The sequence below is a fragment of the Rhyacophila brunnea genome, unplaced genomic scaffold (assembly GCF_057557595.1).
Source record: "Rhyacophila brunnea isolate RB1 unplaced genomic scaffold, BYU_Rbru_1.0 scaffold_15, whole genome shotgun sequence".
Classification (NCBI taxonomy): Eukaryota; Metazoa; Arthropoda; class Insecta; order Trichoptera; family Rhyacophilidae; genus Rhyacophila; species Rhyacophila brunnea.
This window is the reverse complement of record NW_028232806.1, coordinates 22,189,327-22,210,939: the sequence shown is the minus strand read 5'-3', so window position 1 is coordinate 22,210,939 and position 21,613 is coordinate 22,189,327. Positions and strand designations below refer to the sequence as shown.

Sequence of the window (21,613 nt, the reverse complement as noted above, 5' to 3'; positions counted from 1 at the left end):
AGCTCAATGTAATTGACGCTTTATATTTTTCTTTACTTATACTTCTAAGTCGGTAGGTACCAGCTACATAATTTATTTAGCAAATATGTTTGAATCGTTAATTGAATGTATTATTTGATTAATAATAAATAAAATTTTATGAAAACATGTTTTTTTTATTTCTCCGAACACTATAAATAGGAATGTAATAAATATTATTCGTATTTTTGAGATTGTGTGTTACCTAAATATATTTCGTATTACCAAAATTCACTCTGCTAATATTTATTAATATAATATAAAATTAAATCGCTTGTAAAATAATTCGAAATCTGGCAACACTACGTCAAGCAAATGTTCACGCACACTGTCACGTATTTCCGAAAAACCCTTGAAAGGGGCGTGAAGGACGCGTGGTGGGGCTGACCCAAGCGCGAGAAAAAATTCGTCATCTGTTCGGGAACAAACACTCACTATCGCTCTATCTATATTTTTCTATAATCTAAGGTATTCAGTGAATCAACAAACATTAACCAAAAAATGCAATTACACAACCACATATTTTAAAATGTTAATACGGCTGAAGGAAATTAGCGCCGCAGGTGATTTTTTTTACGATTAGAGAAAATTTGTGATGTGCGTGTATCTCACTTATCTGGTCAATTCCCCAGGCTAGAGCCCTATCAGTCCCCCCTTTGTGGGGGCCACGGTGATTTCCAGAGTTCAGTCTAATTTTCGTCTGGCAAATCGTCTTGATTCCTTTTCTTAGTATTAGAGTTTATGGCCGAATGTCTTCCACAGGGTAACCACCGATTAACGTATTTTGAAGGATCAAAAAGTGTCAAAGGTGGTCCGACAAGTTTGATGAACAAAAATCCCGAAACTATTTTGGTCTTCAACGTAGCTCTTATTGGGGTAATTAATAATTACCTAAATACATTTCCGAAAATTCGTGTTCACATTCACTCAAAGAAATGGTAATAGAATTCAATGCATATATCAAACGCAATAGTTTTTCACATATGTCTTTTCATATGAGAATATTCAGAAAAAATAACAAATACTAAGTAAGCGCAAAAATTGTTTCGTCTAATTGATTTTGAAACGTTAAAAATACCATGTAAAAAGGTGCCGGAACGCCGTTCCACCGCGTTACATTACAAAAAAAGCCCCGATTACAATGAATTATTTTCATTACATTTATTACTACATTTATGTACTACATACATGCTGGATTTTCAGTAAAGACAATTATAAGAATTAAAGCTAATTAATAAACGTAACTACTTACATTGACCGTATATATATTTTTTGTTTTTAGTTGTTAGAATGACATATTATGGGAAAATCTTAGTTAGCCAAGCAACCCTACTACATGCATTCTAAATTGTTGTCATTTTTCAAATTTCAATTTCCATGTTTTAAAAAGTGTAAAAACTGCACAATATATAATCGTAAACCGATAGTTAATACAGTCATAGAGTCTTCATTGTTCATATATCTTTTTATTGGCATGGCAATGAAATTCACATATTATTAAAATGGTGACTGTGAACATGTTTAAAAAAATAAAATATAATATGTTTGTAATATTCTTTTAAACAGTACCAGGCTCGCTGCCATGAGGTCCAATGACAGTAGTATCGTAAAATACTAGTGCAGTAGTAGTTGAGGAACAATCACAGAAACACCCAGGCTTTGAGAACATCATATAGGTACTTTAATGTATAGTGACATTATCGAAATCGAACCTAGAGCGTATATATATATATATATATATTTTTTTTTTATTTATTAAGGAAACAAACAGTTACATAGTAAATGATATTAAAAACTCTAGTAAACACTATTTAGTCAAATACTGGCTGTTGTGTGCAAAATGATTAGTGACATTTTATGCATCTCAGCTTAGATAAGAAATTATGGGTGCCCTACCCTTAAACTATGTAGTTTTTCCTACCAGCGGTGAAAAATGACATTCTTTAAAATGTTCACAATTTTGTCGAAGGTTCAAGAAAATAAAAAAACAAAGAGAATGCCAATGTTCCTACATTAGATTTTTTGATAGGTATATTGATACCGCCTAAACCATGGCATCCTCAGAGGATCCAAGGCCATGAGGCCTGAATCATCATTGGGCTGATTCATGCAAACATGAACAGATCGACTGCGAGGCAAATTTCTAGCCCGTAAGCAAATAGTAATAATTATTAATATCATTTTTTTAATATTATTACCTACATTATTTCATCCAATTTTGACCAATATTGGAAGCAAAGTTCCCAACCATACAATGTACCTAGCACCTAGAATATCTGATTTGAGATTACTTTGAAAAAATATGTATTTGTACCTAGTTCAAATATTTCAAAATATGTAGCTAACAAGCAAAGAAATGCAGAAGGTAGTAATAATTCCAAGAAATTCACAGCCCCTTTCCAAAGCATGTACCTAGAAAAGGTCTGAAATATGAGACCTGAGGTACCTACTTACAAGCCAGGTACATATGCCAGAGGCTGTTTTTGTCATTTTTCAGAGATAGAATAATTGTGAATTGTTTGTTGGGTATTATTACTACCTACTCTGCCCTACCAGCCCCTATTAGGGTCATTCGGGTTTTGGTCTCTGCGGACGTCGGCTGTGGCGCCGCGCTCCCGGCGTCACTGCCATTTTAAATTAAATTTTTTTTTTTTTTTTTTAAATATTTTTTTTGTTAAATATTTTGTACGCTGTACTTATATTCCGAACAATAAACGCCCTGTTTTCGCCTGTACTTCCGCGTTGTCAATCAACACAAACATGTCCCCGAAAGAAGCAGACGATACCACCGTGACTTGACACGACATTACATCATCAGGGGGGTCCAGCGCATTTACCTACCTACCCCCCCCCCCTTTCGGAGGTGACAATATGTATAGAACAGTTATGAATGCTGCATGCGTACTGTGAAAATTAATTGAGGAAGTTTATTGATTTAAATTTAATAGTTTAGTTGTTCATCACTGACATCGAACAATCTTTTCTACTAACTGGATTGATATGGCAGAAATAGGGAAACACATTCAATGCAATTCAATTATCGGCTTATGTGTGATTAGTTGAACGGAATAATATCGTCTCTTTGGGTTAATTTTATGTTGCGCTGGCAAGTTCGATAGTGTTAAGTTGTGAACGTCATGGAACATGATTAGTCAATTTTTGAAGTTTTAGGTTGGGTATCTGAAAAAAATATTAACAATTATTAATTAGTAGGGTATAGTAGCAACTTGAATATTAGTATATAATACAATAAATTACCATTTCATATTGAGCTAGTCACTAGTGAAATATTGCAGATAGAAAACATATTTTTTTAAATTTTTAAAATAATGGTTAGTTAAAGCAGCGTTTTTCATGTCTTAAAATCACTTTATATATCTACATCAGTGGTTCTCATGTGCGGGCCTGGTGGCCGCATGGGGCAGTGCTTTACAGAATAATATTCAAAAAACTTATTTATAAAATTATGAAATTGGTTGACTTGTCTTAAATTTCTTTCCACGCTCATATGATCCATAGTGTGTTTTTGTGATGAGATCATGTGTGAAATAGTCCGTTTCAGAGAATAAAGTAAATTCAAAGAATTGACAATATGGCTTTATTAATATTATCGATTTTTCCTACTACTGTATACTGTGAAAGATCATTCAGTGTAATGTACTTCATAAAAAACAAATATCGAAGCCAGTTGACAGCTTAGAAGCAGCCGTGCGGCTCACATTAGAAAAAATGAGTATTGAGGAATTTCCATTTGCATTATTTTTAAATAAATACATATCGTCGCTTAAGAAACAACACCGCGGAAGTCAATTAATTAAAATTTTCAGGGGAAACAAAAAACCTCTCAAAAAATTGAAAATTGATACCTTTTAACTTATTTTTTTTTGTGTTTAGTTAAAAAAAAACATTTTTTCATTCAAAAAGAATTTTTCTATAAAAGGAACACGGTGTAGGATTTTTTTACCTACCGAATGTTATTCAAAACTCAAAAACGCCAAATGGGGACTTACGCGGTGTTGTTTCTTAAAAGACGATATGTACTAAAATGTTCAAATGTCTTCTATTAAAATAAATGGACTTGTCTTTAAATAAATTGATCCATTTTTTTAGTAAATAAAATTTAGCTTTATATTCTTCGATCACAACAAAAGTGAAATTTGGTGCGGCCACCAGACGTTTCCATAGTACCTACTGTCAATGTCAATTGTGCGACCACAGTTAAATTTCATTTGAGAACCACTGATCTACATATTATGTCAGAGAGAGAGAAACTAGAATAGAAATAAGTATTGGTTATCAAATTTATAAATGAGCTTATATTTAGAAGCTACCTTTGGTTGTTGAAAGTGGTCCAATTCTGTTATAACTATCATGACTGGCCGTCCATGGGCACATTGGAATGGTACATCGCACTTTGCAAGCGATTCAATCATGCTCTCGCATTTCTCTTTTGTTAAAGTCGTCCCAAACTTTATAGCACCATGACACGCCTGCAATGGAAATTATACGAATAATAATAATTTTAACGCATGGGTAATTGTTTTACGCAATATGATTTTATCCATCTTGGTATATAATATTGTATTATAACAATATTACCTATTTTATTTTGTCTGCCATGTTGCAACCATTGATTTTAGTATAATAATTGATGACTGCCAAATTATATGCATACAACACAGAGGTATTTTCAATATACATGTGTAGCATATTTTTTTCTTAATGAACGTGACGGGATCTATTTCATCTTCCTGCTTTGGGGTTATATTTAGCACACACATAATGGACATATTATATAAATACACAATGATTTAATGTTGCGTGCGAAAAAATTTATTATTAATATTGTCATTAAGCTTTGAACAGTTATTTGGTTAGGATAGTCGAGCGGCTTAAGTGTCAGCTTATAATGTCGTGGGTCCCAGGTTCGAATCCTGGGCCTGGCAAATACACATATTGTTTTTTCAAGACTGGCTAACATCCATTTCTCGTAAAAAAAATCTGTTAATACAACCTCCATTCTGTGAGCATCGAACATGGTGAAGTAATAGTAGTATGATGTTGGCGTGTACGTGTTGTCAGTTGTGTCTGTTGTCTACCATTGGCAGTTGGTTGTCAAATTGTAATCCTGATGCATTGGAAGATTAACATTCTACGTAATAACCGTTTTTCAAGGAAAAACCATTGCCGATCCCCGGTCTAAAAGAACCTACGTACTTCAGAACTAATTGTCCGATAGATGACTCCTGGTATCAAACTTGCATTTCCTCTTGTTGTCTTTAGAACTTCAATTTCTTCCTTAATAAATTGAGAAATCAAATCAACCAATGAATCCTGAAATTTTAAAATGAATCACATCATGAAATTTTTTATCAAGTCCGCCACCGAAGGATGATGAGTTTTGCACATTCAAATATATGATTCAATTATTTCAAGACTTGCATACAATACAAGTTCATATTATTATCGCGAAAGAATAATGGTGAAAGATATCAACCGCATTTTCGCATTTATATAGTTTCTTTAATTTGTAGTTATAATTTTGTCGTTTTGTAAAAATGGCGAATCAACCATTTTGGCGAAATTGAGATTTTAATGAAAACACAATATGTACCTTACTAGCTTTGTTATGTAAAAACGGCGAACTTTTATCTTCACGGGAAAGTACTTAAAAACGATAATCGTAATGGCGAATATCCATTTTAAATGATTTTTCTGACCTTCTTAAGCCTCAATTATATTGAGCTTCTTTACGAGCTGTTTATTGGCGAATTTAAAAGCGGGCGATTCAGCTACTGCGATTTGATGATTACACACAAAACTTTCCATTCGCTGAGAAGCCACAAGCCAGCGACTATTTTGACAGAACGTAGTTCGTTTTTTTACCGGGAGGTTGGTACTGCGCTCTACTGCGCAGACGCAGTAGGCCCACACGCCGGCGTGTAGGGTGTAAAGTTGACCGGCTTTCAACTTTTATCGGTAGAGTGTTTACAACCTGCTTATTAGCTTATTCGATGATTACACTGGGCGACTTTACAGGCAGATTATAAATTCGCCAATAAACAGCTCGTAAAGAAGCTCAATGTAATTGAGGCTTTAAACAAGTTTGTACATTTTTAAAATATTATTAAGACAGTATTTCCTCTAAGCTTTATTATATACTTGTTAGACATTTATAATCATCTATAGGTAATTAATAAATAAATTTTAAATATTTAATAGTTAAAAATGCTCCTCCTGTAAAATAGCATTTTCGACGATTTGTCTTACCGTGTCCAGTTGCTTAGCTGCAAAACAAGCTGGATAACTTTTAATGTTCACTTCGCACTCGTTGTAATCGAATATTAGTCCTGAATTTTCAAAACTGTTTTTGTTTTTAATTAGGCTTGTGATTTCAGATGATGTTAATCGTATTTTTATCTGTCTTAAAGGTATGCTACACTTCCATTTGTGATTCTTTTCTTTGTATTCTGAAATCGAAAAGGTAATTTTATTATACAGATGGCATTCCATTTTCAATAGTGATAGGTAATCGAAGGAATTTATCAACTTTATTAGTAGTGACATTTATCATTGTAACCGGCCGCTACATATTACAATGTTATAAATCTTATTTACCTTTCAGAAGAAATTCCAGGCGTACCCTTTCATCAACGGCATGTTGGTCAAACAAAACTAAAATCTTGGGCCCTTTTGCTGTCACATTGGCGACAGCCGCTATGAACTTTCCATCCACTTGATTTATAACCTATCACAGGTAAATGTACCAAAATTTAAATATAATGTATTCAAGAAAGCATGCCACACTGCAGTGCGCAGACCAGTTTCTCGTTTAGAATTGTTACTGCGCATATATCTATCGGAGTGAGGACGAGCCATCGTGAGGTAAATACACTCTACCTCAACTCACATGTACAATAATATTATTACGATGAATACAAAGTTAAATATGAAGTGTGTACGTTGATTTGTTAAAATATTGAAGCAGTCAAATTAAAAGTGAGTCTATCATCATTGAATTTATAAAATGGAAAAACATGATGACGATTATTATGAAATGGTTGCTGATCACAACATTTGGGATTGCCAATAATTCTTCTTGCAACCTATATCAAAACATTGAACACAATTTATTATCCTAGTTTCCATATGGCCAATAATATAATATATTGATAAATAGCGTTACTGCACCTTCAAAGACTTCAAAACGGCTTTGTCAAAGACCATATTGTTTGTTGGGGCCACCAATCTTGTCCCTTGGAATAACGATGTATCAGTTAGATCCGCTTCGAATACTGCCGAGTTTTTATCCATCTCACTTATGAAGTTCGCGTATACATTCTGAAATTTAATATAGTATTTAATATTCCCGATAAATTTGTGTTATTTTTGAAAACTTTTATATTAAACACATAGCTGACCGTTGCTTCAATGTGATTGATTTGCTTATTTCACATCAAGACATTAAAATAGTTACATCATATCCACTATGTATAATGAATATTCCAGCAATTTGCTCTTGTTTTTCTTTTCTATATGACTAATTTCAGCAGTCAACAACAACACGACTGAAAGCATTGAAATTTAGAGGAATGCGACATGACTGCATCTTATCTTCAATGACATTATTTTATGTATATTCAAAAAAGATTTTCTATATCGCTCTGAAGGAATCAAAGGAGGAGATAGTAAATGTCCTCAACTTGCAGTATGAGCAATTTTATTATATACCTATATAATATATATTTCAATAGGTAGGCACTAAATATTTTACAGACCTCATTGAAATATGGTTCCATCCATTTTATTTTGGACAATTCGTTAATTTCGTCTGATTGTCTTGGCAGTAAATTTTGCTTTAAGCCTTCATTGACATTGTTATTATCGGGCAAGTTTAATATTGGAGACATTCCTTAAAAAATCCAGCAATCTTATAATATCATTGAATTACAGATAGACATTTTTGCATTTACATAAATCGATTTTAGGAAAATAGAATTACCTTTTGGGACAAAGCACGGTCGTTTGAATATCCTGTAAGAAGAATTTCCATCGATAATTGGATTTTCATAGAGCGTCATGCCGGTTTTATCGTTCAGATATATTACTTTACCAAATGAATCTGTTTTAGTAGACCAATTATTATTACTTGTCATTGCTCCTAAATCTAATCTAATATTTTTATTATTATCCTTATCAAAATTAACTTTACTATTTGCATAATTTTCAGGACAAAGAGAATTGTTATCTTTGGTTTCCACGCAACATAAAACTTGACTAGTATGAGCTACATTAGTTTCATCAGCTATTTGATTATTATCTGATCTTGGGATGCATTTTGTGTTACCAGCTAACAATGATCCTGAAGAAAAATGAAATATATCAGATGAGCTCTCTTCGATTTCATTCATTGATTGATTAAAGCAATTTTCAAATGATGAACCGAAAGCATTATTACTCTTTAATAAATTTTCCCTACTTTCTGTCACTGGTTCAATATTTTCATTTCTATCAACATTATTTATTTTTTGATTGCCTTTTATTCGTCCTTCATTATTTGATAAATTTAAAAATAAGGCATCTGTGGTGTTTGAAATCGTATCAATATTATCCACAAAAATGTCAGAAAATGAAGCATTTCTTGTTGCATAATCTTCAAAGAATCTCATTCTATCGTAACTTTTAATTGTTTTAACAGATTTCTTATTCATTTCATGAAAATTTTGTGGATTTTTCAACTGTATCGAACAATCAATAATGTCCGTATTGTCTAAATTCTCGCAATAATCACTAGACATTTGTTCAATCTCTTTATTGCTGCGCATCTTTTGATTATTCCAATATTCGTTTGGTCTTGATATTTTTTTTTGTAATGCTTTATGCTCTGCAATAGTAGCATTTGTAATATTGTCGTCAGAATGAAAACTTACACTTATATCACAACAATCCCTGTGGATTGGTTCTAAGTTTTCTCTGAAATTTAACCTCGCTTGCAGAATTGTGTTAATATTTCTGTCCATTGATAAATCTTCTGGACCCATTCCATTTGTGATAATATTCATGTTGCTCTCAGTTTCGTCTGATTCGCTATCGAAAACAAATTTTTGTGACTTTCTCCGAATGCTGTCACATTGTTTATATTTCCTTAAAAAATTATCAAATGAATTAATGTGACCAATACTGTGAATTGATTTATCTGCAATGTCACTATTCCCATTAATAAATTGTGCCGTAGCATCGTTTCGCATGTTGGTCTCAGTTTTAGATTGTTTCGACTGATTCCATTCTAAAGATGGGAAAGTATTCAATTGTAAATCGGTTTGTACGGAACGGTCTTCTCTATTGGTACATTTTTTCGTGTTTTGTACAATCGTCTGAGAAATAAATTTACTTGTTTTGCAGTAGTTTTTATGACTATTAAACGACGATGGAAAATCGCTTCCATTCATAAATTTCTTCATAGAATTATAGTAATAGTTTTTCTTAATACGTGGAGGGTGGTTTATTTTTTTACACAATTTTTCCTTATTGATAATTGTTTTTACCAAATCGTATGTTGACAGGTGATTTTTTTCAGTACATTTTCCTTTCTTCAGACAAAAATTCTTGGGTATTGCTACAGTATATTCTTCTATATTCATGGTGTGGACAATTTCATTACTCGAATCCGATTTCTTCCCTTGAATATTGTATTTATTTATTCTGCTCGAATTATATTTTTTTACTTTTAAAAATGGCCTTTTGAAGACGTCATTTTTGGGTCTGCGGGGATTTATAAAATTTTTGTTTGATGAAAAGTGATTATTAATAATTCTTTCTTCTGTATTACTTTCACAGAGAGATAAGATTTCATTTATATTTCCTTCGGGAGAATGAGTTTTTATTTCATTCTCGAGCTTATTTAATTGAAAGTGAATATCATCGAACCTTTGTACGGCACTATTGCAGTTGTATTTGGCACACAAAGATGGCGAAAAGTTACCAGCTGATTTAGGTGGATTCTCTGTGTTTGTGGATAGTGATGAAACCTTTGATGTAACAAAAGGAGATTCTTTATTAATTCTTGAATTATACTTTTGCATTATCCCACATATATCAGGAGTAACCTTTTCTGTCTGACTTCTGACTTGATTAACAGGTCTTTGAATACTCGTAGAACTGCACTGAATGGAGCTTAATTTGTTTTGACACAGTTTTATGTTTCTCCTTTTGGTAGACTGAAATTCTTCTATATTATCATTTACAACAGCTGCTCCATTTTTGTTATTCTTTACTGATATAGTTTGATTCTCTTTGATATATGGCTTTTCTAATTGATTTGTTATTGACTTTTTGTCTAAGCTCTGTTTTCGTTTTCGCTTAGCAGGTTTGCCTTGAAAAAATATATTTTTTTTATTATGATGAAATAATGATTTCAAATTTTGCGGGGATAGTGGGACACGGGTGGGATGAAATGTCAAAGCAGGACAGCATGTCCAATTTAGCTAACTGACTTCATACACCGGATAGACTTCTAGTTATACTATATTAACTGCCCTAGTTTCAAAGGAATCGAAATAGAAAATTGAGCCACTGGAATTGATGTCATACAAACCGGTTAGGCCTGATCATAACATTGGATTCTAAACTTATGGAATGAGATGTTTTTTTAAAATGGACGATAAAAAATCAATAGGTTTAAAATAATACCCTTTACTGCGTTTTGTAATTGAGATGGTCCGAATCTATTGGGTGCATTTTTAAAGGCAGCGTCAACAATATTTTTCAAAACTATTTTATCCAGAACAGGTTGATTGATGTCTTCCTTCTCATTTAACGGAATATGTTCATCTTCTTCTCTGTCATTATGTACCATTCCAAGTTCCAGTGCTATGATTTCTCCGATTAATACTTCGATAAGTTTCAAAACTTTGTCCCATCTCTTGAATTCCACCAATGACTTGTCAGGTAAGAATGTCACATCGTATGATGAATATGGACAACGTAAGTTAACAATAAAAATTGGGAACTTCTTTGCTTCAATATTTTGTTGCACATTCGACAATAGATTGTTCTGAAAAAAATGATAGCATTATAGTCCGACAACATAAAACTGAACCTTTTGATGTTCGGTTGTGTTCGGCTATTTTTGGCCAGTACACGAGCATCTAATAAGGAAACAGCCCATATTACATGTAGAAAATCGTCAAAGTTACTTTCAATATGAATAAATTGTTAAACTACTGTCCACAACAGTATCTCGGCGACAACAGAAAGTCGCTTTAATCACAGAAGATTTTTTGTGTTGTCATTTTTTGAGAAAACCAATCCGGCAAAATTAGGTTTTTAATTTGCTTGATGGCGAATTTACAATCTGCCTGTAAAGTCGCCCAGTGTCATCATTGAACAAGCTAACAAGCAGATTGTAAACAATCTACCGAGAAAAGTTGAAAGCCGGTCAACTTTACAGGCTACACGCCGGCGTGTGGGCCTACTGAGTCTGCGCAATAGAGCGCAGTAGCAACCTCCCGGTAAAAAAACGAACTATATTCTGTTAAAATAGTCGCTGGCTTGTGGCTTCTCAGCGAATGGAAAGTTTTGTGTGTCATCATCACAATCGCAGTAGCTGAATCGCCCGCTATTAAATTCGCCAACAAACAGCTCGTAAAGTAGCTCAATGTAATTGACGCATAACTGATTATATTGCTGCAGGTATGTATTAATTAAATAATGAGGACAACACAAATTATGACTTAATAAATAGAAATGAACAGTATACATTATACATAATACTCGTACAATATATTAAATATATCGATGACTCAATTTTTTATAATTTTCAAGTAATGTCTTTTAATTGGTAGGTATTTTTAGTAAAGTTAATATAAAACTCATACTGTGAAAATCATTTTCTATGAAAATATTTATATTTACCTATCATTATAATAAATTGTACTGTTTTTTCATTACTTTTAAATATTCGGTCACATTAAAAACAATAATTTCTCGTGCTTATCTTTGAAAAGGTTTTTTGTAATACCCCGATCGAGATGGGGTATTCATTGTAAAACTTTAAAAATATACTATTGTATCGTGTAAAACAGACTTTTCACACACAGATGCAGCGTTTACATACCTACTATATGCATACGAAAGTAAGTGTGCTTCTGTGCAGGTCCGTTCTTAAGTTGTTTAGCTATAAAAGAATTGCTCTTTTATTAATTTGTTAGTCATTCAAATTATTTTGAGATTAAAAATCATACCTTAAAAATTTTAATATTATCATTATTCATCATCTTTTTGTTTTCTTCTTTCATAGAGTAACTTTTCTTGAGCAGTAGATTATTAAAAACTCTTTGTATCGCAGAATTTTTAACTGGCCTTCTGTTAATGTAAACAAACTGCAAACTCTTGGAGATATGACCTTCTCTGGCAATATGAACCTCGATGGAATACTCGTCTTTGGCTATAGTTATCTGTCGAAGTTTGTCACCCATTCTCTCGTCGATCAGAGACACAAAGGCGTCTTGTACTGACTTGTGTTTATGACTTTTTAACACGAGTCTACCATCAGAATCGTCACGGAGAGTGAGAGAAACCTGGAAATGAATCAGTGCAATCGATACTATTGCAGATCTAATTTCTTCCATGTCTAAAACCACATCTACCCTCTTTTGTCTTACACAAAGGTTGTACATAAAGTTGTTTACGGTAATCTGAAAAATACCAAACAGTTTTATATAATATAAAATTATATTATTATCTAACTTAACCGAACATAAAAGAATTAAAATCATTCAACATCATTAATTATCAACAGTGAGATTATTTAAAGACTGTGTGTATACAGATAAGCATGATAAAAAATGGAGAAAAATTAACGTAGAGGTGGCATAAAAAGGTGAACCTCCTAGCTTTAAAGACATCCACGACTGGACAGGAGTTAAGCAAATAAAGGAACCTCTTCGAACAGCATCGGTTAAGGAAGTTCTGACTATATTGGAGGAAGCTGACACAATACACAAAAGAATCAAATAATAAATTAGTCTTAAGTAGATGTATGAGAGTGTGTGAACTATTTTTATGGGCTCTGTTGTATTAAGTCACAGAAACTCCTTAAGGTCGGTACTGACTTGAGCAAATTTGTGGGTAACGAATGGGTTACACATACGAACGTTTGTGTGGATTAAAATTTTTGTACACACAACTTTCTTGTTTGTGTGCATAAAGTCCGACTCCAGTTGTTTGTGTATATTAATTTAGTGTGAGTGATGTGAACAATGGCAGAAAGTAATGTGATGAGTGCACCATACACAGTAGCAGGGGCGGCTTTTGGCGGCAAGGATTTGTAGAGATCGTCCCCATAACCCTATTATGTAAAAAATACACATCTCGCTATTTTATAGAAATATTTATTATTATTATTATTATTATAACATATAGCAATTCTTGTAAATTATCTAATAATATAATATCGAATTTCCACACCCATTAATATAGTTAGTACCTACGTACAAATTAAGAAAGTGATGCGTCTATTTCTCGCTAACCGGGATGATTGTGTACCATCCCATCTCCGTGGTACATATCTCGTTCTACAAAGGATTCAAATGCATTAGCGTTAGTACGCGCCAACTGAGGAGCAATTCGAATAACCCCAAAGTGAGTAAAAAGAGCTTACTAGATTAGATTGAGTAACGACTCATATAATGATATTATTTATTTTAAAAAGGGTATTTAACATATAAAATTACCCATTAATATAAATCATATTATTATATTAAATAGCTTGGTACTCGTAATAATGTATAATATGAGAAAGTAGGTAGGTATATTTAATAATTAATGGCTAAACCCCGCCACCTTTAAAGTCATACAGCCGCCACTGCATAGTAATGCACATATTTATCAAAAAAGTTCATTGTAATTATCATTATTCCATTCCATTGTTAATTTATTAATTTATTATTTTTGTTAATTTTGTTAATTTATCAATTTATTAATGTAACGCTGAAAGTGAAGAGGCGACGTTGGACCTGGCTCGGCCACGTGCTGTGGATGCCAGAAGAGAACTTCAACCTGGCTTGCCTGTTCTTCAAGCCGACCAGATTCCGGCGTCCTGGAAGGCCGCTAAATACTATCTACAGAGTGTATACGGCGGAGCTACGGGATGCTGGTTTGACCTGGAACGAAGCAAGAAGACTGGCGAGCGACAGGGATTCTTGGAGGCGCCGCGTGGTGTCCATATGCTCCAATTAAGGGGCGGATATGGCCAAAGAAAGAAGAAGAAGTTAATATATTAATATTATTTTACGCATACAGCTGTATGCAGGAGTGAACATGTCCAGACTGAGCACACAAGTTCTTTGATGAAATCGAAAAAACCGACAAGCCACGGATAATGTTCGTACGTGTACAAAAATTGACCTTGTACTGACATGAGTAAATCTGTGCATGCTGCGTTCTTGCCTGCAAATTTTCTCAAGTCACCGACCTTTATGAAACTGATATAATATTATAATATCAAGTCCATGTGGACACTTATGATCATTATAATATAAAAGAGTAACATTTAGACTCATTATTACGGTAGTTCCATGAGATGGTCTGACTTTAGTGTTGTATATCTTGTTCTTTTTTGCTCCTGTCACAAAGTCTTTGCTGTAAGTTTCTTCAGTTTCTTTGTGTCGGCTCACAATGGATATTTTTTCGGACATAGCAATAATACTCGCCAGCGCTTCTCCTCTGAATCCGAATTTGTTCAAGTTATCTTTCAAGTCGGAGAGTGTCTTACATTTGCTTGTCATGTATCGTTTTCCGACTGAGTCCATATCAGCTTTTAATATGCCATCTCCATTGTCGACCACTTGTATCTTGTGGTTTCTCAGGTCCACTCTCACGGCGATTGAGGTGGCACATGAGTCTAAACTGTTTAAAACCTGCAATTTAACTTTTTAAAGTTATACTATTCTATAGGTACCAGTAGGGAAGGGTGAAGGTAGGTTGTTATGATCCGCCATAAATAGTGCAGATTAAACTTTGTCAGTCATACGTATTTGCTTTCATTGAAATAAGACTACAATTAAGGTAAAAACAAAAATGGAATTGTTCATCAGCTGCCACCAGAATATTGCCGTTTTTGTTTCTATCGATTTTTAAAAACATCCGTTTTTGTTTCCAAACACCTCAATTTATAGATGGTGTTGGTTAGTTTTTAAAATTCAATTAAGCCCTGGGACAACCATACATAATAGATAATTAATAGTAAAAAAATACTTGTCTATCTAATCCAACAAAAACAAATAAGTATGAATGAAAAAATGAGCAGATTTTTTTCATATTTCCCAATATATACCAAAACTATTATGGTTTGGTTTAATTGGTTTTAAAAACCAGCCAATATCATCTGCAAACATTGTAGTCTTAATTCAAATAAAACAAATACGTATGACTAACTAATGTACACTTTTTTTGGCGGATCTTAACAGCCTACCTCCACCTTTCGCTACTGCTATAGGTACTATACCTACCAATGTGAATGATATATTATATATTTAAAAACATTAAAACTATTGAGTGAGAGTATTTGGTGGAATTTTAATTTAAATTCTGATTTACATTTCGTAGGTAAGTATTTCATTTGAGTCATTTTTAGTGACCCAGATATCATCTTCGGATCTTCAGGCACTATGCACACTCACCAATAGCAAATTTAATGCCCAACGGACACAAAATATGTCTAGTTCATTATTATATAACAAATTGTGAAAAAATAACATATTTCTAAATAAAGAATTAACCAGGAATGGAAAAACCTGAAATATTGTACATTAACATAACTAACCAAAAAATGACCTAAATAGAAAAATATAAAACTTAGGTCAATTAGCCCTCAATTGCATGGTGTTGCCTTTCCGCAACAAACTATATTATTCTTTATATTTTTGTTGTGCAAATGAAATTTTATTTCACAACTTGCAGTTCTCTGCAGTTGATAAAATGTACTGATAAAATAGTATGTGATTGATTAGAAAAATAATGTGTAAATTAAATTGCCATCATGGATTAAAGGGCTACTACCTAAGACTATTATACACTAATAGACTCCGCGCATTATTTTGCTAAGTAAAACCGTGTTCCGTGCATTTCGTTGTTATTATTGTGGTTGATGGAGCTTACCTATGAAATGTAATACCATCTCATTGCTTCTCAATACGGCTACCACATTTAAATACTGAATCTTTTCTACTGAATTAACTAAAAATAATTACCACTAACATTATATTTAACACATAAGTTTCTATACTTATATTTAAATATTTACCGGCTACATGTACAAAAAATATTGTACAAAAGTGTCGACCTTCTATCTAACTCGAACGCATTTTGCAGAGATTATAAGCGTACCAAATGCTTTCTCACTCGCACTTATGGTTCATTTTTGTTCAGGCCTTGGTTAGTATATATTTCATTATTTTAGATCTACTCTATTTTGCTTATTATCCAGTATGGTGGTTCTATAAAGGTGATTGATTTTGGCAATTGAGCGCAACAAAATGCAAACAACCAAGCCTCAAAGATGATGAACTGGAAATCATGCTCTTTCTGAAAGCGGTAATGAAGATATCTTTAATTTATTAAAATTAATATGCTTACCAACTCGGTTACACATTGAGAGTAGGAATAAATATTGACTGTTGATCTTAATAAGGATTGCACATCAATTGGCAATTCCTCAATTGCTTTAACTTCTGTCATATTCAATAATTGGAATCAGAAAGTTATTTTCTTATGATTTTTGATAATTTTATTCTATGCTGTCCTTTGTTTTCTTTTAAATATATTGATAATTTTGTGGCTAAAAACTATTTTTATCAACATGCGTCCTACTTACATTAATTATAATAACTATTATTATAAATAATAATACCGAATGGTATCTATTAAAGAAGTAGCAAATAAAAACTCAATAATAAAACCTATTATTTATGGAACGCTGATCAATGTAATAAAAATAACATTCGCTCCTAAACGAAACAGACTTTTTTATGGGGAATAAATTAATAGTAATGTTTGTTAACCCCATGCATAATTTTTTTTACCAGCCATATGCAAGAACCCGTGACTCACGACTTTGTATTTATACAAAGACGGCTGCTCTACCAACTAGGCAAGGGTTGGCGAACCTTTTTACGTACGAGTGCCGAAATTTCCCAAATATTATTTTTCGATTCTCTGACGTGCCGAGCAGTTATATGGAGAGGGAAATGAAAAAGTAGTTTTTTAAGAATTCAATTAAAAAAGTTTAAAAATTACAATTGAGTTCTTGCGATTTCTTTCATCGTGTTTCTAGCCGAAGGCATGTCTTTTATTCTTTAAAAATTATTTTCCTTGTTTTCAAAATTTTCAAAGAAATCGTGGGAGCATTTAAGCCACGCTTCTTTCATATATTCCCCATAATTGAACGGTTTTCCATTTTCACTGTCTGCCAGAATTAAACTCCACCAAGTTTTTGTTTCTTATTTGGTACCTACAGCCGTTCTTGTAAGTACAAATAAAATTGTTTGTTACCATATTACTTACCTTAAGTAGTTCTTTACGCACAAATTGACACCAGAAATACTCCGATCAGATGAGGCATTCTCTCATTACAGTGATCTCAAGCGTTATAAATCGATCAAAATCAAAGGTACGTGGCGCGGCTTCCCCGCCGCCTGATAAGGTCAGTGCAATAATATTATGTGTGATACATAAATACTAAGAACCGACCAGTGCAATTATATATTTATATTAAACGTAATTCTTGAAGAGTCTCTGCCTGGTATTTTTTAAACAATGCGATCTGTCATCTATGCATGAGTTTTGTCGTTTCCTTATGCGATTGATAAAAATAATATTAAAAATCGAAGACAATACGCATGGCTATGTCGTCATTATTTTACAACGTTTTTCTTAGGTCGTATTCTTATTTGTCCGGTACAAATCTTGCAATCGATTTTTAACTAACTTCCCGACTAGCTAGACATTTAAAACTTTTAGAATATATCAGAACACGATGCCAATGCATTTTTTAATACTTTTAGCCATCTTTAAGTAGAATTGAATTCATTTTTAGTTAATTCTGTTTTGTATGAAAAGTTATTTCGATACCATTATTGGTTGCTAGGTTCCTAGCAACTAAATTATTAAATAATATATACGTGCGTTACTATGTAAATCAATATGAAATTGAGATCCCCGGGGTTCCAGCGGCTAGCTCAGGAGTCCATCGAACCCCGGATTCACAAAAAAAAAAAATTCAACGGTCGGAGTATAAATAAAACACAGTCCTTCGTGCTCGTAACGTGATATTCTTATATTTTCTTAATTTTTAGTTTTACAAATTATATTTGGGATTTTTACAGTTGTAGTCGTCAGGTCCGTACCTATCGGAAAGGGGACGCTTACTAACATCCTTTTTTCTTTCTTTTTAAATTCCTCGTACCGACGCCATCCAGCAAAAAAAGGACTCTCGTGATTGGCCAAATTTTATCGCGTGATCTTTGATTCGGCGAATCACGAGCCTGACCCTGGCGCCGGCGCGCGAGGATTTCACGCACAATGCGCGGCAAAATTTATTATATTTAAATCCTTATATTTAGTCTTAACCCTTTCCCGGCGACCGTATTCCAGTAGGATACGGCTAGTACGTAACACATGGGCGACCGTATAGCAGTCAGATACGCAAACCTTGACCTGTGGATAACGCAAGAAATATTTTTCATGCGGCATTGAGAATTTTATTAAAAAATAGCCCGATCCATCCGCCTACTTCCACCTATATAACTTTGTCAAAAATATGTTGTTTTAATTTCATAATCATCGATCTTTCGAACCCTCTCGATATATTGAGATTTGCCGGTACGATTGCATCAGTTCAAATCTACGCGGTATTTTACAGCGCCTGCGCACTAGGCATACAAAATATTTTCATTCGAGTTAAGTGTGCGCCGAGTGATTTATCGTGTCAAGTTGAATATTCACCGCGATCTTTACAACACCATGTTTGCGGGACAAAAAGACAACCAAAAAACCGAACCGAAAACAATAAATAATGTGTGTCGAAATATTTCTAAATATGTACTTGAACTTGTGTTCTGGATTATGTCATTTATTTTTATTACTCATGGTCATGTCATCATGTGTCACCCCAATTGTTTGAAAGTCATAAATCGAGCTCATTATTGAAAGTCGTAAATATTTGTAAAGATGCGTCCACACGGAATGAAAAAATATAATATATTATTTAGTTAGGACGATTGCGAGTTTTACCAATAAATTACGAATTTCTATGAAGGAATATATAAAACGTATAAATAAACGTAAGTATAAAAAAAACACACGGGTATACAACATAATATAAAATATAAATCATGGAATATTGACTTTTCAACTATATTACATATTATCTTTGCATGCAATTTAATGTTTATAAAATTTTAAAACCTCACGCAAAAAATGTTTTTATAGCACTTAGAAAAAATTACGCAGATTTTACAAAATAAATATTGTTTTTTTTATAAAACATAAAACAACAATCACTAACATAACACAATGCTCAATAAAACTGAAAAGTTTAATCTAGTAAAAATCCAAATTTCACTCAAAAAATAACAAAAGAAATTATTATAATATTTCAACCAGTGTGGACTCAACTTTACGCGAACCATAAAACATGTAATAATATGCGACACACACATAAAAGCTATTATTTTCAATATTTTTAATGGCATTTTTAAGTGTTTCTAACATGAGTAAAATATTATAGTGAGTGATTTATTAATTTTTATGGGCGCACAAGCGTGTCTACGTCATCAAACATGGCTCCGTGATTTTTCAATACAAGGGACTATCAATGATTTTATTGAAGTATACACAGCTAAATTCAACAATCGATTCTATTTTTTAGTGTGGCACTTCGAACCTTATGTATCTAGGCATGATAACAGTTATACCAGCTATTTTTAATTGCCGTATTTATCATAATACAGCGAAGCACAGCATTTACAAAAACCTTACCGCAGAGCGGGCTTCTTTCATATTGAAACTAACGCGGCGGCCGGGTTAAAATTATCTCTTTCATCCATCATCATTTTTACTTTTTAAATTAAAAAGGAAATACTTACGTGGTTGAGCAAGGAATCAGATTAGATGTTTTATGAAGCCGTTTCTAGAGGTCAGGGTTACGTTTCGACTTAAGCTACTAAATGATTATTTTACACCGGGAGAAGCCCGCCTGTAACAGGGGTGTATCAAAATGACATGTGTGTCGCTGAGTTTCAAAACCCGCTATAACACTTTTTTGAAATAATTAAGATTAGTATATATATCGTTGGATTCGTTATTAAAATCTCTACATGAAAATTTTATCGCCTCTTTCAAAAGCCGCTATGATTAACTATCATTTATGAAACAAAATCAATGTGTCTATCAAATCCCGCTATAACACTACTGAAACATTCAAAAACCTTTTTAGTTCAAAAAGTTTTTGTTGATTTTCTCAACATAATGAAAAAGTGTTATAGCGGGTTTTGAAACTCAGCGACACATTTCATTATTCAGTATTTCTATCAAGAACAAATTTTTTTGATCGTTTAAGCTAGTCAAGTCAAGTTTATATGATTTAACAGAAAGTTTAAAAACGTTAGTATATAAAAAGTTCTTTTTATCTTGTAATTATTTAAATATTATATAAGTAAGTACACATACTTATATATTTATTTGTAAAACTTTAAAAAAAAAATCATTTTTTAAATATATACTGGAGTACTTACTTACCACCTATCTGTTCAAAATGAAAAATTCGTGTGCCATGCAAAGTCATCTTACGTTGCCACTAGTGGCACGTGTGCCATAGGTTCGCCGTCCCTGAACTAGACCAACGTGGGTGCAGATCGATAGAACATGAAATTAATTATGAATGTTACATACCGATTCTCAAGAATTTTAATAAATACCATGAGTTTAGTAAATAATCCTAAGGAAATAATATTATTATTGTAATAATAATCCATGCAAGTCGGTTGTTGATTTTGTTGCAAACTAAGTCGATTCAATCTAAAAGTGCTAGAATCTAGTCCTTTTTGATAGAGTTATTTTTAAAAATTGCTTACTTTAAAGCTGGCTGTGGTCTATACAAATATGTAAGTACTCCATTTGATTTTATTTGACTGAGGTACCTACCTATAGAAAAAAATGAATTAAAATATTGGTAAAAATGGTGATTAAAATAATAAATAGGTAGGTATCTACCTAGATATTTTATTTTATTAAATTACTGATAATATTAAATAATACCAGAGATTAAAGACTGTCCAATCTTTTTGATTAAACTGATTTTTTTAGTATGATGATTCAGCAATGATAGTAGCACATTATTATTAAAGGAATTAAAAAAAATTGCAATATTTATTTTAAAAGTAATTCAATTTTATACGGATTAATAGGAAGTTTCTATAAGACTAAGGAATGTTATTTTTATCAACTTAGGTATTTATTTATATATGTTTGAGTATCCTGTAATAGGTAAAAAAATGATAGGTTAAAAAATATTTAGCAGCCATAAAATCAAATAAAC

General features: G+C 32.6%; 1 protein-coding gene across 1 annotated transcript in view; it reads right to left on the bottom strand.

Annotated features, from left to right (window-relative positions):
• LOC147075037 (endoplasmic reticulum metallopeptidase 1-like) overlaps window positions 1–21,613 on the bottom strand; it is a 426,619-nt gene that overhangs the window by 155,754 nt on the left and 249,252 nt on the right. The gene's annotated exons all lie outside the window — the stretch shown is intronic.